The sequence below is a fragment of the Oryctolagus cuniculus genome, chromosome 8, assembly GCF_051225735.1.
Source record: "Oryctolagus cuniculus isolate XC-2025 breed Fujian yellow rabbit chromosome 8, ASM5122573v1, whole genome shotgun sequence".
Classification (NCBI taxonomy): Eukaryota; Metazoa; Chordata; class Mammalia; order Lagomorpha; family Leporidae; genus Oryctolagus; species Oryctolagus cuniculus.
In genome coordinates this window covers 28,548,808-28,566,373 of record NC_142874.1, presented here as the reverse complement: position 1 = coordinate 28,566,373, position 17,566 = coordinate 28,548,808, and the positions used below count along the sequence as shown (strand labels likewise).

At 47.3% G+C, this 17,566-nt stretch overlaps 1 protein-coding gene across 4 annotated transcripts in view; it reads right to left on the bottom strand.

Annotated features, from left to right (window-relative positions):
• Positions 1–13,515: 13,515 nt before the first annotated feature.
• LOC149124944 (uncharacterized) overlaps positions 13,516–17,566 on the bottom strand; it is a 99,423-nt gene continuing 95,372 nt past the window's right edge. For 3 of the 4 annotated variants that reach the window (XM_089302204.1, XM_089302203.1, XM_089302205.1), the window contains one exon: positions 13,516–13,802. The gene's annotated coding sequence lies outside the window, so the exon portion shown is untranslated. The remainder of the gene's footprint in view (positions 13,803–17,566) is intronic. The other variant, XR_016211781.1, reaches the window with a different exon arrangement.

The following is a 17,566-nucleotide window of genomic DNA, read 5'->3' as shown; positions in this document are numbered from 1 at the left end:
ATCGTTGCAACTGAAGGACTTCACGCTCAGTGAAATTATCCAGACACAGTAAGACAAATATTAGATGTTCTCCTTTATATATGGGAGCTAAAATTTTCTTTTAAAAAATGAGAAAACAACAAAAAATACAAAAAAGAAAATAATGCCTCTGTGTATCAGTATTGCTGCAAATACAGTTTTGTCACACTTTCTTTTATATCTTTGTCAAACAAATTCTTAAGAATGATATGCTGGCCGGTGCCGTGGCTCAATAGGCTAATCCTCCACCTGAGGCGCCAGCACACCGTGGGTTCTAGTCCCGGTCCGGGCGCCGGATTCTGTCCCGGTTGCCCCTCTTCCAGGCCAGCTCTCTGCTATGGCCCAGGAGTGCAGTGGAGGATGGCCCGGGTGCTTGGGCCCTGCACCCGCATGGGAGACCAGGAGAAGCACCTGGCTCCTGGCTTCGGATCAGGATCAGCGTGATGCACCGGCCACAGCGCGACGGCCGTGGCAGCCACTGGAGGGTGAACCAACAGCAAAAAGAAAGACCTTTCTCTCTCCTCTCTCTCTATCCACTCTGCCTGTCCAAAAAAAAAAAAAGAGAGAGAGAGAAAAGAATGATATGCTACTATTATAATTTTAATAATTCATGATCGTTTTAAAATTTACTGTGTATGAGCGCAGCTGACATTTTTATACAAACCTCTGATTTAATAAATATAAATCTCGTAAGCACACCTTTTGGATTATAGTCATTCTTCCCCCCATACCCTCCCTCCCACCCACAAACCATCCCAACTCCTACTCCCTCTTCCATCCCATTCTTCATTGAGATTCATTTTTAATTATCTTTACATACAGAAGATCAACTCTATACAAAGTAAAGATTTCAACAGACTGCACCCACACAGACACACAAAGTTGAAAGTACTGTTTGAGGACTAGTTTTACCGTTAATTCTCATAGTACAACACCTTAAGGACACAGGTCCTACATGGGGAGCACGTGCACAGCGACACCTGTTGTTGATGTAACAACTGACACTCTTATATTTGACATCAGTGAGCACCCTAGGCTCTTGGTCATGAGCTGCCAAGGCTATGGAAGCCTCTTGAGTCCACAAACTCCAACATGATTTAGACAAGGCCATAATCAAAGTGGAAGTTCTCTCCTTCCTTCAGAGATAGGTACTGACCGCTCTGACAGCCCTTCCTTTCTCCTGGGATCTTACTCCCAGAGATCTTTCATGTGGGTGACTTTTTGCCACAGTGTCTCAGCTTTCCATGCCTGGAATGCTCTCATGGGCTTTTTAGCCAGATCCGAATGCCTTAACGGCTGACTCTGAGCTAGAGTGCTGTTCAGGGTATTTGTCATTCTATGAGTCTGCTGTGTGGCCTGCTTCCCATGTTGGATCATTCTCTCCTTTTTAATTCTATTACTATTAGCAGACACTTGGTCTTATTTATGTGATCCCTTTGACACTTAATGCCATCTTACTAGTTAAAGTGATCAATTCGAGTATACAACTGATCCTAAAGATGGGACTTCGTTTGTTTGATAATTTTTATGGCCCTTGCCTATATTCTTCCTTACTAGCTGAACTCTTTATGAGTGAAATATAAAGCTCTTAGGAGGCAAGTTAAAAAAAATACACTATTTCAAAAATAATAAAAGATTTAAAGAGAATGACAAGCCCTTACTTTCTAAATTTTTGGTTTGTTAAGAATAGTATACAAACTGCAATGTCTCTGTAGGGATTCTCAAAATCCAATAAAATCTCAATTATGAAAAAAAGCTTATCTCGTATTCATTGTATTGCTCTGATGCTATTCAATTTCACATACACGTGAAAACATACTACCATTTTCTTAATTAAAGGAAACAATCTAAAATAAATATTCATCACCAACTTAAAATGCAGCATAATAGCCTTTTGACTGAGCACGTCAAGAAAGAACCATTCAGTCATTTACAGGTTATGTTTTTGTATTGATTAACCTTTTTCAAATACCATAATATTAGTTGTGACATTAATCATTTAAAACCCCTTAACCTTATACACCAAGTAACATGTTGGTATTTTTACTTACATTTTATCCACAAGAGTTGTACATATGTATGGGCTAGTGTGACATTTCAATACTTATATAAAATTTGTACTGATCAAATCTACATTTCTCTTTGGACATTATTTTACGCTTAGAGCCTTGAGCTCGTGTACTTGGTTTGCTAATAAAAGATCTAACAGAGATTACTGTGAGCTACACACAGCCCACTGTGTGACTTTAGGAAATGACTCAATGATCTACTGCCACTAGGATACAGCATCATCCGTAAACCCTTTTTTCCACCTCGTTTTAATATCGCAACTGGTTTCAAAAGCAAAACACAGAGAAACAATAAAGGGGAGAGGGGGAGAGACAAAGAGAGAAAGATACCCACCCGTCTAGCAGTTCATTACCCAAATGCCCACAAGGGCTGATCTGACCCAGGCTGAGCTGGGAGATGGTCTCCAAGGTGGTAGCAAGAATCCCACTACTTAAACCATCATTGCTGCCACTGGTATCCTGAGCATTGTCTTTCCCACTAGGCCAAACATCCATCCTTCAAAAAACTCTGACATAGCCTCATATAGCCCTGGCTTCCAGAGGAGGAGGCCACAGTCCCCTGTCTTGACCCCATCACTGCATGGTCTCCTACTCCCCAATCACCACACATGCCCCCATGTGTGCCTCCCACAACCTCCCTAACTTCAACCAGCCCACTGTCTTCTCTGGCATAAGGGCCACATCATAATACAGCTTCAGATATCTGTATGTGGATACTCAGTTTGGTTCTGCCTGAGATATGGGTACCCGGGTCTGCTGAGTGTACACTTAACAACCCCAGTGTGCAATGAGGCCCATTGTCACCTGGGGACCTAGTACCACAGATAGAACAGAACATCAGAGCACTGAAGCTAGGACGGCGGCATGGGACTCAGACCACGAGCCAGCAGTAAGGGCCAACCTGGCTTCTGCCAGCTTCTGCCAAGCTCCTGCTCAACTCCAGCCACAGCATCTGGTTAAACGGATCCAACGGAAGACACTGGGAACCCTGGCCCACCAGGGCTGCCAAACATGCAGTCACTGGACGTAAGGGCCCACATCTGAGGCAGAAGCAACCTAGCTATCCACATGTACAAAACTGAAACTGTGGCACGGCACTGTCACACCACATATTAAAATCAACTCAAAATGAACTGAGAGTCCACACAGAAGATCTGAACCCTTACAACTTATAAAATAGAAAAATCCTTGACATTAGCCTCAAGAGTGGTTGCTCATGTGTTAACAATTAAGCACATGAGCAAATAAAAGGAAATGAAACTACAACAAACTAGTAAAGCAAGGATCAATGAAATGAAAAGGCAAACCAATGAATAGGAGAGAATGTTAGCAAACCAGATGTGCGATCAAGGGAGTAATACAAGGAATGTGCACCACTAAGAAGCAAAGAATACAATTAAAAAGGGACAAAGGACTGAATCAATGTTTTCCAGCAAAGACATACAATGTACCCAGTGGGTATGTGAAAAAGTTCTGAACATTGCTAACATCAGCAAAATGCAAATCAAGATGACAATGGTTATTATCTCCTATCTGTTAAATGGCTACTGTTAAAAAGCTAAAAGATAACAAGTATTGGGCACAACATAGAGAAAACGAACACACATTATTGGAGGGAAGGTACACTGTACCGTCCATTATGAAAAACAATATGGAAGTTCCTCAAATACAATTTAAAAAGGAACAACCTTTATTGACCATGAATCCAAAAGAAAATCACCATCTCAATGAACTGTCTGCACCCCCACATCACTTCAGCATCATTCACAATTGCACGATATGGAAATAATCCAAATGTTTGCTGATGGACCCATAAGGAAAAATGGGATACACACACAGTGGCATCCTCGCCAAACCTTAAAAAGAAAGGAAATATTACTACTTGTCACAGATGGATCCAAAAGTATGGAACTATAGGACATGACCATGAGGGAAACAAGACACACAGAAATGAGCACTACTACACGATCACACTTCCATGTGGAATATACAAAGTCCAACTAACACAGTCAGAGAGCAGGATGGTGTCTGTGATGAACTGGGAGCATGAAACTGAAGAGAGGGCAGTCAAACGATACAAACATATGGTGATGGGGCTGGAGCTGGGGTGTAAAAAAAAAGCCTGAGCCTCCACCGGCACTGCCAGCATCGCGTATAAGCACCAGACCAGGTCCCAAGTGCTCCACTTACCATTCCCCTCCCTGCTAACGTGCCTGGGAAAGCACTAGAAGATGACCCAAGGACATTGGCCCCAGTGCCAAAGTGGGAGACCTGGGGCAGAGCCCTGCCACTGAGGACATCTGAGGAGGGAAATAATGCATGAGATGAGATATCCCTCATCCTCTCGCTCACCCTGTCTCTGCCTTACTCTCTTTATCCCTCTCTCCCCTTTTCTCTGTTTCCTGCCTTTCAAAAGAAATGTACAGGGGTCGGCACCGTGGCTCACTAGGTTAATCCTCCACCTGCGACGCCCGGCATCCCATATGGGCACCGGTTCTAGTCCCGGTTGCCCCTCTTCCAGTCCAGCTCTCTGCTGTGGCCAGGGAGTGCAGTGGAGGATGGCCCAAGTGCTTGGGCCCTGTACCCCACGGGAGACCAGGAGAAGTACCTGGCTCCTGCCATTGGATCAGCGCAGCACGCCAGCCGCGGCGGCCATTGGAGGGTGAACCAACGGCAAAAGGAAGACCTTTCTCTCTCTCTCTCTCTCTCTCTCTGTCACTGTCACTGTCACTGTCCACTCTGCCTGTCAAAAAAAAAAAAAAAAGCATAGGAGTGTCAATGAGAGGGCAGGTACGGTAGAAGAATTACTGCTACCAATAAATACAGCTGCTAAAGCTGCAATTATTGAATGCATAAAGTATGTATACCTTAAATAAAAGTTGTCTGGGAAAATACATAAAGAAATAAAATTTGAAAAAGTTACAAAACACGGTAAAAGTGATAAATTTGTTAAGTGGCCTCATTGTACTAATCCTTTCATAGTGTACTGTAAGTACCAGGAGAGTCGAACGGTCTGTGTGAAAATGCAATATGCAGATCAGACTCACATCGAAACACAGAGAACGTGCCTTGAATAGATAGAATTTTTGTTTCTCAGTTACACTGTGAAAAGGCTGGAAAAAATAAAGCATTCAAAAATAGGTTCCTATACTTAAAATGCATCATAAAAGTTAAGGAACTTAGGTTAATATTGTGGGGTTTTGGTAGGCTTCATGGGACAGAAATGATGCTAAAACATTCATGATTGGGGCTGGCACTGTGGCATAGCGGGTGAGGCCACCAAATGCAGTGCTGGCATCCTACACGGGCACCAGTTCAAGTCCCGGCTGCTCCACTTCCAATCCAGCTCTCTGCTATGGCCTGGGAAAGCAGTGAAAGACGGCCCAAGTCCTTGGGCCCCTGAACCCACGTGGGAGACCCAGAAGAGGTTCCTGGCTCCTGGCTTCACACTGGCACAGTTCCGGCCCTTGCAGCCAACTGGGGAGTGAGCCAGCAGGTGGAAGACCTCTCTCTCTCTCTGCCTCTCCTTCTATCTCTGTGGAAGTCTGACTTTCAAATACATAAATCCTTAAAAAGAACATTCACAACTTGACTAAACTAAATTTCAGGAGATTTATATCTTGAAAATAAAGATTCGGGAATTCCATCAAGAGAATATTTAAGACAATATCCAAGTAACATAATGCATTGTCGCCCCACCCCACCTCCCTCAAACTGAAAACTCAGAAATACAACATGAAAGGAAATGTATCTGAAGGAAACCAGGAAAGTGAAAAGTGAAACGAGAATCCTAAATTACTATGTGCTATTCTCCCACCAATGTGTGCACATTCCTATGTGCATTTAACATAGCTACTATTATAGGCAGGTTGTGAATTAGCCCAATTAAACTATGGAATGGAAAATGCAGGGCCTGCTTCATCAGTAGGCGACCAGTGACACTGCAAGAAAATGTTAACATAATTTAAATGTCTTTAAAGTAGCACTCTGAAAACCACAGATATACCAATTCATTGAAGGATTTCCTGGACTCCATGCCTGTTCTCTCACTACAGAACTCCCAAATATTTGCAACATTGAACTGCAAGTCAGTTTTAGTTTTCCCATTCATAATTACTGAGGTGTACATAACTCACAAACAAAACAAAGGCATTGTGTGAGGTGAAGACTCCATCTAGTCTCCCCCCCCCCCCCATAGATACGATTCTAGTCAAACACAGGGAAAGCATCTTAAGACGTTTGGCGTAAACCACTTTAATTTTGGAATTTCCCCAGAAAGTTTCTAAATTTTAACTTCCTGTTAGTAGTACACTAGTAGTTGCTAGCCTAGGGAGAGGCTAGGCTTATGGGAGATGATAAAGTTTTATGGTGGTCACAGGAGCAGAGGTGTGGAAAAGGTGACGGAATTGAGACACAAAAGCGAAAAGCCAAAGAATCACGTATTCATGTGGCTTCCAGAAGGGTGTGGGGACCAGCCAGCCTTTGAGATGCCTGGTGAACGTTATCAGAGAACATGTGTGGACTGGGAGCATGAGAAAACAAGAGAACAGATTTTTCCTGGTTTGTTGTGTGTGAGGGAAAAGAATTATGGAATCAAGGAATCAAGTTTGAAAATAGCCAAAATGAGAAAACCATGGGCAACATAAACAGGTCTAGCTAATGATGGGAGAAAAAGCCAAGACCCTCCTGAAACACGGTACAGAGATGAGGCTGTCTAGGATGAGAAGACCAGTGAGAACAAACACTTAGACTGAACATGGGGTCATTTCAACATCTGGATTTGAATAATCAGGACTAAGAGGAACACCAAGAGTGGATAATGAGGAAACTGGAACATCCATGATGACTCGCCTCAAGGGGTTGTTACCGATTAGTCCCTGCTCAGCATCTCCTAAAATGAAAATCAAGGAATGATCCTTGGATGTCAACACTAGTGAATGCTAACCAGCAGGAAGGAAGACTCGATTCTCCACATACTATAAGAACCAAACCACAAAACACAATACCTAGGGATTCTGAAATTCTGTGTTGTTTAAACACACGGACTAACAGGGATTTCATTTCGTCAACCAAAGTTTCACAACCAATGGCATGGCAACCATTGTGGATACTGTGCAGAAACAATACCCCTCTCCTCTCCGACCGAAAAATATCATAATCCAAGTGATTTCAATATTTCAAAATCTAACTTAGAAATAAAAAGAACCAGTATTGAGTTATTCAGAACCTTATAGTTTTATACCTGCAACAAATATACTTAGGGAATAATGCTTCCTTCTCAAACTTTCGGTGCCATCCTCTGATCTACTTGCCTCTGATGATAAACAGAGTCCCCACAGTCCTAGCTAATGTAATAATATGACTGGGATATGTGAAGTTTACATCGTATGTCTCCCCATATAGCCGCATTCGTTAAGACGATCTAACAATATCTTGCTAAAGAACTTTTTCATAAAATTAGGGCAACACTGGATATCACAGAGGCAGAATTAGAATTCAGTGGGGCAATGACATCGATATACAACCATTTTGGGGGGTTTCCCAGTCAATGCTATCACTGCTGTGTTGCAGAACCTTCCATGTAAACTGAGATAAACTAGCTTAGCAAATTAGGAAAAACAGGAGTCAAAGCCTGTGAGCAGGAACTTCCTTTCTGGATGACTAGATCCGTTTTCTCAGCTCCTATCCACCAAGCAGAACTATAAATCCAGAAAATAACACAAGAAACCTGGAAATTAACGCAGTCGCTGGGCATCGTAAGTGCCCACCCGACAGAAGATGACTCACCTGCTGGTTCACCCATCCTGGCATGACAATTCAGCCAGGTAGGCCCATTCCTTCTGGAACCGTATGTGATACCTCCGAGCACATACACATTTTACGATATACAATGTAAAGCCTATTTAGAACATGTGACATGAAATTTATAATATATAATACAAATTGAATATACAGCATTCAATTTATAACATACAATATAATACACAATTTATCCTTCCTTTCCCCTGGCTCCTGAAGGCCCGAGTGTCCCCTGCCTGTGGCCAGGGCCGGCATATGATACGCACAAACATTTCAAGAAGACTCACCAGGCGAGGAGGGACAAACCTGAGGGTCCTGTGGAACCTACTGCCACTCCTCCGACACCAGCAGCCCGGCCCTTCGTGCAGGTGTTGCTCTTGGCTGCTCACCTCCTTGTTCGAAGGTTTGGCGCCAGTGCTCAGCACATGTTCCAACAAAGAACTCCACGACGCTGGATGCTAAGAAGAGAAAAGGGAAACAGCAACACTGAGCACCCTTTTTATAAACTCGGTATTCGACAGCATGCGTCAATTCTGATTGGATTCCCTTCAGGCACCAACCAATCAGAAAACAAAGACCAAGCCCACACAGGTTTGCACACGGGATGTGGCTCCAGGCTTCTCCGGAGCTCCTGCTGTCTGTACCAAGTAGACAGCGAGGCCAGGCTCCAGTGCGGTGGGGCCGCGGGTCAGCTGTTTGCTTCACTTTTGCCATGGAATTTATTCCACCATTCGATTTAAAATTTGACAGTTTTTCTCTTTAGGTACAGTACATACTCCTCTGATTTTCTCCCTAGAGTGTTCAAATAAAGTGAAACTGCTTTTATAGGACTCATGCATTGGGAGTGGTTTTGTTTTTCAACGACTGGATTACAGAAAGAAAACAAGTATGGGATGCTGGCATTACGGGTGGTGGCTTGACCCACTGCACAACACTAGCCCCTACCCACAGGAATTTAGAAGCCCAATGATTTAGAAAAAGACTGTCTCACATGTGGAAGGAATGCAAATGTATAGTTTCGGTAAGTCTGAATGACTTTTATTGCAGAAAACAAGAAAACACAAAGATATTTCAACTAGGTGATGAGGAGTCTGATATACAACAAATGATTCATTTAGCAGTACCGTTACCACTGCGGGATCTTTTCCTCTAACTACTGGTTTAGACACTTGATTTAAATTTGCGGCCAGCCTTGGAAAGCTGGAAATCTTGATGCCAAGCAGAAGCGAGATGAAATTTGAAACAGAGGCATACCAGCTAGAACCACAGCCTAGACCTAATTCTAGTGTTTACCCTTGGCGAGAGTTGGAAATCACAAACTCTGTAAGTAAGAAAACACCATCTCCACCTCCAGATTCCACGTTAAGCACCATGTGCGCTGACCAACAATGCTTTCCTCCCTCCTACTTAATAAAAATATAATAAAAATAAGTCTATGATTGCTGCACTAATTGTAAGATACCTCTGCTTAAAGATACACCATGAAATAAAATATTTCAAGGATTTATAATAACTCTAAGAGGTTTCTAACTCAGAGAAAGTTCCAGGAGGCAAGGGTAGGTCTGTTCTAGTCTCTAGAACAGTGGGCAATCAATCCCCCAGGGCCCCAACTGTTCCCCTCCGAGGTGACTCAAAAACACGTGCTTGAGCAATTTTGAAAAGTCACAAGTTGAGGGGCTGTGTACTAACAGAACCCTACCAGCCATCCAAATGAAGGGAGAACCATCATGCAGACATTGTGCAGACACCACACCACCTGTGGGTAAGGCCTCCCCAGTGTGCACAGCACTAGCCCTGGAAATGCCAGTCACAGGGCGTAACGATGCCCACGGGGGCTGTGCAGTGTGACGACTCTGCCAGTAATAACATCTCTACCCAACAGCTCTCGAGTAGCTCAGGAGCGTAGCAGTTACATCTTGTAAAAACTAGCAGACGTGACTTTTACACAGGCCAAGAATATCTACTAGCTCACTTCACACAAGTCAGTATGTGTCATTTCTGATGATCACTTTATCAGCAAACTTCAACAAGAATTTCAGGCAAGATTTTAGGTCAGTAAGTACTGTAGGTCTGCAAGATTCTTCTTCTTTCCACTTGAGTCTTTCTTTGAATGGTTACAGGTTTTTTTTTTTTTTTTTTTAAAAAAAAACATTTTATTTATTTTAAAGGCACAGTTACAGAAAGAGAGGGAGAGAAAGAGAAAGAGAAAGAGAAAGAGAAAGAGAAAGAGAAAGAGAAAGAGAAAGAGAAAGAGAGAGGTCTTCCATACACTAGTTCACTCCCCAGATGGCCACAATGGCCAGGAGCCTCTTCTGACTTTCCCACGTGGGTGCAGGAGCCCAAGCACTGGGGCTATCTTGTGCTGCCCTCCCAAGTGCATTAGCAGAGAGCTGGATTGGAAGTGGAGCTGGGAATCTGAATCAGCGTCCATATGGGACGCTGGTATCATTGGGGGCGGCTTTACCAGCTAAGCCAAAACACTGGCAGCAAAAGTTCTTATCTTCTACTTTAAGATTTACAAAACCCCTCAGAAATCTAGAAATTTTATGACACAGCTAACAACTCGGAAAGGACAAGAGTTATTAATGGGTGGAGTAGGGCATCTGGTACAGTGCTTAAGGAGAAACAACCTGGGCCTGGTGAGTGGACAGTGCTGTCTGTGACTGTCCTCCAACCTACTTTATTTTCAGCTGTGAGCCCTAGAGGTTTGAGAGCACATTTAATAATGTACAAAGCAAAGAGGCAGAAAGAAGGGCAGTCAGGCACAAGAGTGCACTGCTCTAGTCTTTTCCACACTGCAGGTGCGGAGATCTGTTCAACACCTGTGTAAATTTCAACGCGGTCAGCCTTGTGCTAGGGAGCGAGCTGGCCTGCAACCCCACTGCCTACTGCAGAATGCTAGCAAAGACCTAGTGATTCTGAACTAACACAAGTCATCAAAACAGTTCCAGGAATGCTCTGGTATGGATAATCCACGTTGCTCCCTGCAGCATTGCTTTAATGGTGAAATAGCCGAATTATCATACAAAATAGCAACCGCTTATGTTGGAATACAATGTAATCTTATACAGTCACAGCCAATGGATTATACTCAGCAGCCAAGGCCAACCTCACGGGCGCAGCCTACAGGGTCACAAAGGAGCCATCACACAGCGCTGGTACTCAGAAGGGCCTTCACTGGGTGTAAACCTCTGCTGGTGGTGACTCAAAATCCTCGGTTTATAAGCGAGTCCAAAGAACATGAGGCTGAGCCAAGGAGGTATGCGGGAGAAAGGAAAGAGCTTTATGACTTAGTACCTTTAGTGGCACTTTATCCCTGCCTTAGGAACAAGGTGCTCACAAAATTATGCAGCAGGCCCTGTTAGCAGTGGTGATGTAAGCCCCTCCCAAGCAGCCAGCCACCCTGTGAAGGAGGGAACGGAAGACCAACCAAGGAATGGCTTCTGGTATAGTGGCTAAGCCACTGCTGGAATCCCCACAGCCCATGTTAGAGTGCCCAGGATCAAGTCCTGGCTGAAGTCCTGATTCCAGCTTCCTGCTAATCCACCCTGGGAGGCAGCAGGTGAAGGCTCAAGTACTTACATCCCTGCCACTCACATAGGAGACTTGGATTGAGTTCCCAGGCCCTGGCTTCAGATACAGTTCCAGCTGTTGTGGGCACTAGGGAAGTAAACTAAGGGATGAAATATTTCTCTCTTCCTTTGAAATAAATAAATAAGAAACAAAGACTAATCGCCAGGGACCTTGTGGACCCCTCAAGCCCTCTGGTCTTAACCCTACCAGCAAATCTCCTTTCATACCTAAGGGTCCCTCTCAAAAGTCAGTTCCAGTCCCCGGGTGGCAAGATGCCCACCTCAGACTCCTCCGATAGCTCAAAGAAAGATGACCACTGGTGGGAACCAGGACACAGGACCTATATTAACAAATCACAGCATGAGGCCACAGAGTTATTAAGAAGGGTCCTTAGTAACATGGGACAAGTCCCTGTGGTTCTGCTCCATACAAAGACAAGCCCAAAAGAAAAGTACCACTGGTTTTTATGAGCTACACCTCTCTGATACGCCACCTCTAGAACTACTGGAACCTGGGGTTCCAACCCCAGGAGGGACACAGCAGAGCAGGTTTTAAACTGGGGCTTTACTGTTTTTGATATATGGCCTAGGGCAGGTCCCCACCTCCTTTAGCCTCCTATTTCAAAGGGGATCAGCAGTGCCTTCCTCACAGAGCTTTGAAGAGGATTAAACAGTACAATGTGGTATAATTAAATAAAACTCTTGCTTTCCCTCCTTGTGCTGTTATTTAGAAATGAGACGATGGTACACTAAGAACCCTGACAAGTGAAAGTGCTTCAAGAATGCTGATTCTGTTGCTGTCTCCTTCCTTGGCCCTCGTGCCCTTGTTCTTGAGACCAGACCCTTCATAAACCATCAGTTCCTGTCCCAAGACCCACCAGTGAGTGTATTGTTAGTTCTGCATAGGCTGAATACCAACTGTGTACCAGGGACTACAGGAATGAAAGCAGAGAGAAAAGGCCTGCCCTGGACAAGCTCACAGTCTTCTATGAGATACAGGTATTTAGCAAATACATGCTGATAAAATGGGTTAAGCGCTTTACGAAGATAAGCAGTGTGTTATGCAAGTTCTGGAAACGTATCCCTGCCTGGGAGGATGAGAGAAAAGTATCACAGAGAAGGAAGACCCTTGAGTTGGATATTTTGAAACATGGCTACGACTTTCTCAAGCTGAAAACACTGAGGAACATCAAGTAGTGGCTGCCTATCTGCAGAGCAGTGGCAAGTCTGGCATGACAGAAGCAGAGGCTGTGCAGCTTGGAAAAGGAAGCTGTGAACAGACCTGAGAACAAGGCCTTGGAATGCCCCCCTAAGGGATTAGGGCTTTTGAAAGTATGCAAGAGGAGATGAGAAAAGATCAGACAGTCCCCTGTGCTTTCTAGGGAAATGCAGGTGGTATGCAGGCCTGAAGCAGAAAAGCCTGGAAGAAAGAATCCGGAGAGCAATGAGACTTGGCAGCAGGCAGCCTCGGCCTGAGGGCTTGTGTAGGACCTGAGCCACCACTGACATAGATTCGGTGACTACTAGGAGACAGATGCTGGTAAAGAGGGTGCTGCCAAGCTTGCCAACTTGGAAGGCAAGTCAGATGGAGCCGCCAATACAGAGATCAGTGCAATGTGTGGAGCAGGTTTGAATGGAACAGGAAGTCTGCAGTACCTGCAGGACACTCAAGTGTGTGTCTAAGAGGCTTCTCACGGACGCGGCCAAGACTGATTCCGGCCAGGGCCAGGAAACCCCCAAAACGGAACCCGGGCCGTGGGAAAAGTTCTTCCTCTCCCAACCCCCGCCTCCACCCGCCCACCGGCACTCCTGTCACACTCGCCCTCCCTCGACGCTGCCCCACACGCCTTCCTTCCCCTTCCTTCCACGCCACCCCACCTTCACGCCACCTTTTCCTTCTCCCCCCTTCCTCTCTCCTCCCGAATCTCCCTTGGCCGCCTCTCTCCTCCTCCTCTCCCCTCCACCCCTCACATGCACACCCCTTGCCTGCTACCTGCACCCCAGGCCCCACCTACCCCGCGACGACGGGAAGGCCATCGCGCCCAACTCACCAAACAAAAAGCGTTTCTGCTCCTCTGGAACAGGAGCCGAGGCCCGAGGGGTAGACTTCTGGAAGCTGCCCAAGAAGAGGCCCGCGCCTACACATTTCCAGAAGGGCAAGGTAACTGATGCGGCTGTCCCGGGCTGCAGTGTCTCTGATTCAGGCCTGACCCCAGAGGCACTGGGTCTCACTCAGGCTCCGCCAACAGCATCGAGGACGGCTCCTCAAGACTTGAACAGGCTTTTGGGCAGGAACAGATGAGGAGCAGACTTCCATCTGAGGATGGCTGAGCAGGAGATGTACCTACGGGTACAATTCCTGGTCACAGCGCAGGGCAAATTCACTCCCCACAGGCAGCTGCCATGGCACCATGGGACACATCTGCATGCTGCTACGTCCAGTGTGGGGCGCCCAAGAGCCGATTCCAATCCCGCTACTCCAGGTTGGGAACCAGGGAGGCAGCCGCTGATGGCCCAGGTACTTGGATCCTGCCTCCTTCCCTCCTGGGAGTCCTGAATGGAGTCCTTGCCTCCTGGCTTCTGCCTGGCCCAGCGCTGGCCATTGAAGCCGCCTGGGGAGAGAAGCAGTGCATGGGGCATCGCAAGCACTCTTGCTCTCTCTCAGTGATTGCCCATCTGGTGGTTTGCCCTCCTCCCAGGTGGCTACAAAGGCCAGGGCTGGGCCAGGCTGAAACAGAAGCCAGGGACTTTATCTGGTGCCCCATTCTGAGAACCTGCCACCGGGCCCCTGGCTCCTGAATACTGGCTCCGGATCTGCTCATCCCCCATCATTGAGCCAATTTGCAGAGGACCAGCAGATGGAAGACTTACTTTCTCTTTCTCTCTCTCTCTCTCTGCATATAACTCTGAATTTCAAATCAACAAATAAGAACTTTATATAAAAAAAAGGGGGGGAAGACATAGCTATAAATAAAATACTACATCACGGCCAACTACTAGAGTTTATATCGAACTTGATACTATATGCATCACCTGGCCTATTAACACAGAACTCCTGTGGGAAGGATAGTTAAAACCCGTGATTTGCAAACCCTTCCAAAAAGGAGATGAAGGGGAAAAATCTTCCATCTCATCCCTTCGGACCAACATTTTCCCAACATCCAAAACAAATGCATCATAAAGAAAACGGCACATACGTATCTGTCATGACTGCGCTGTCACATTCCTCAACAAAATATTACCAAACGCGCTCCTGAAGCACAACCAAAGCTTAGCACGCTGGGTGCAACTCCAGGAATGCAAGGATGGCTACCATACACAATCAATATATCACAGAACAGAATAAACATGGGGAAAGCCCACAAAGTATCCCTATAGACACAGAAAACCTATTTCACAAAAACTCCCACCACTTTGGCGATATCAAAATAAAAAGGAATCATCAAATCAGGAACAGAAGGTAAACCTCGGCTTGACAATGGCCTCTCACTGAAAACCCACAGAGCGCTAACATCACACCAAATGCCAGTTAACCGGAAACTGTCCTCCTAGACCAGGAAACAGACGAGCGTTTTCGCTCTTATTCCTCCCCGTCAGCAGTCTCGGGGGTCTCGAGCAGGGCGGCTGGGCCATCAAAACGCAAACAGACGGGAACGCGGAGCCGCTCCGGGAGGAGACGGAGGCCCCTCTGCTCTGGCACAGCTGCTCGCACACTGGGGAAAGTTGCAGACCGACCGTCCGCACAGCAAGACCACGACTCCACCCGCGCCTTCGGGACCCGAGAGCAACAGGCACGCCGGCAGCGAAGACTCGAAGACTCGCAGCGGGAAACCCCAACAGCCCCCGCATCACTCACCGCCAAGGGGGCCCGGTCTGCTGGCGGCACAGGGGCCCGCGAAGGCCGCTGCTTCCACGAAGGGCCGAAGAAGAGAACCGCGCCCGGGAAACGGCGCGGCAGCCTCGGGCCGCAGCCTCTCTGAGCCCGGCCTGACCCCGGGGGCGCTGGGTCTCCCGCAGGCTCCGCCGGCAGCGTCCAGGACGGCTCCCGACGGCTCGCGCGGGCTCTCCGGCAGCAGCGGACGGGACCCGCGAGGACTCCTACCTGAGCGCCGCGGGCCACAAGGGGCCACTTCCGGGGCACAGCGCCGGGCGCAGGCGCACTCCCCACGGGTGGCCACCGTGGCGCCACCGGACGCACCTGCGCACTGCCTGCCGCGTCCAGCGTCCGAAGCCCCAGGGCCGCTGGCGGGGCGGCCTCTCCAGCCTGTGACCCAGGGACCACGCCTCCCGGCCTCCTGGGCGCCCTGAATGGAGGTCAAGCCTCCTGGCTTCTGCCTGGCCCGGCGCTGGCCGTTGGAGCCGCTTGGGGAGAGAAGCAGAGCACCGGGCATCGCGAGCACTCTTGCGTCTTGCTCTCTCTCACGGATTGTCCCTCTGGGGGTTCAACCCCCAGGTGGCTACTAAGGCCGGGGCCAGGCCGGGCCGAAGCAGAAGCCGGGGACTGTATCTGGTGCTCCACTCTGGGTTCAGGGGCCTGAGTCCTTGGGCCGTCTCCCTCTGCTTTCCTAGGCATGGCAGCAGACAGCTGGATCCCACGGGGAAAGGCTCCCAGGAGGGGCCGGCGCTGTGGGGGAGCGGGTAAAGCCACCGCCCGCAGCGCCTGCATCCACATGGGCGCCGGTTCGAGTCCCGGCTGCTCCACTTCCGGTGCAGCTCTCTGCAGAAGATGGACAAATCCTTGGGCCCCTGCACCCATGCGGTACACCCCGGGAAGGCTCTTGGCTCCTGGCTTCAGATCCGCTCAGCCCCGCCCATTGCAGCCAATTGGGTAGCAGACCAGCAGATGGAAGACCTCTCCATAGCGATTCTCTCTCTCTCTCTCCCCCTCTCCCTCTCCCTCTCCCTCCCTCCAGCCCTCCCTGAATTTCATATAAATAAGATCTTCAAAAAAATAAAAAATTAAGAAAAGGAAGACATAGCTTTAAATAAAATACTACATCAAGGCCAACTATTACAGTTCATTACAATTTGATATTATATACATTACCTACCCTATTAACATAGAATTTGAAAAGGAATTTAACTCACTCTTAGAAAAGGTGTTGGTGGCAGGCAACGCAGCTCACTAGGCTAATCCTCCACCTAGTGGCGCCGGCACACCGGGTTCTAGTCCCGGTCAGGGTGCCGGATTCTGTCCCGGTTGCTCCCTCTTCCAGGCCAGCTCTCTACTGTGGCCCGGGAGTGCAGTAGAGGATGGCCCGAGTCCTTGGGCCCTGCACCCGCATGGGAGACCAGGATAAGTACCTGGCTCCTGCCTTTGGATCAGCGCGGTGCACCGGCTGCGGCGGCCACTGAACCAATGGCAAAGGAAGACCTTTCTCTCTGTCTCTCTCTCACTGTCCACTCTGCCTGTCCAAAAAAAAAAAAAAAAAAAAAAAAAAAAAAAAAAAAAAAAAGGTGTTGGTACCCATTCTTTCTCTTCTGCCCTTAGAAACGTTCCGTGTGGTATTATCTATGACTTACGCATGAGGAAATCAATGTAGTTTATTTATTCAGACACTTGGGTACCCACTCGCACAGGGACTTGAGACACCTGTGATCTACAGAGTTCTCCACTGAACACAGGTCTGCTCCCCAACCTCCGCCCTCCACAGTCTAGGCCTGCATTTAATGGATGGAGCATGCTTGAACTAGGACAAACCGTGTCTTCCACAAAGCACGATAGAATACGTAAATGTAGCGTCTGAGGTCCCTCTTGGCATTTTCTACGTGCACGTTATCACGTTGGTACTTTTTCTCTCCTTTCTCAACGTTAGATACAAATTGGGAGGGAGGAAGTCAAACTATCACTATTGGCAGAGGACATGATTCCATACAGAGGAGATCCACACGACTCCACTGAGAGACTATCGAAACTCAGAGTAGAGTTTGGTAAAGTGGCAGGATAGAAAATCAACAGCCTTTGTATACGCAGACAGTGCCGTGGCTCAGAAAGAACGTCTAGGACCAATCCCGTCCACATAGCTACAAAGAAAATACAGGCTCTGGGGACCATTTCAACCAAGGATGTCCACTAGCTGAGAATCACAACAGATTAAAGAAAGGAAT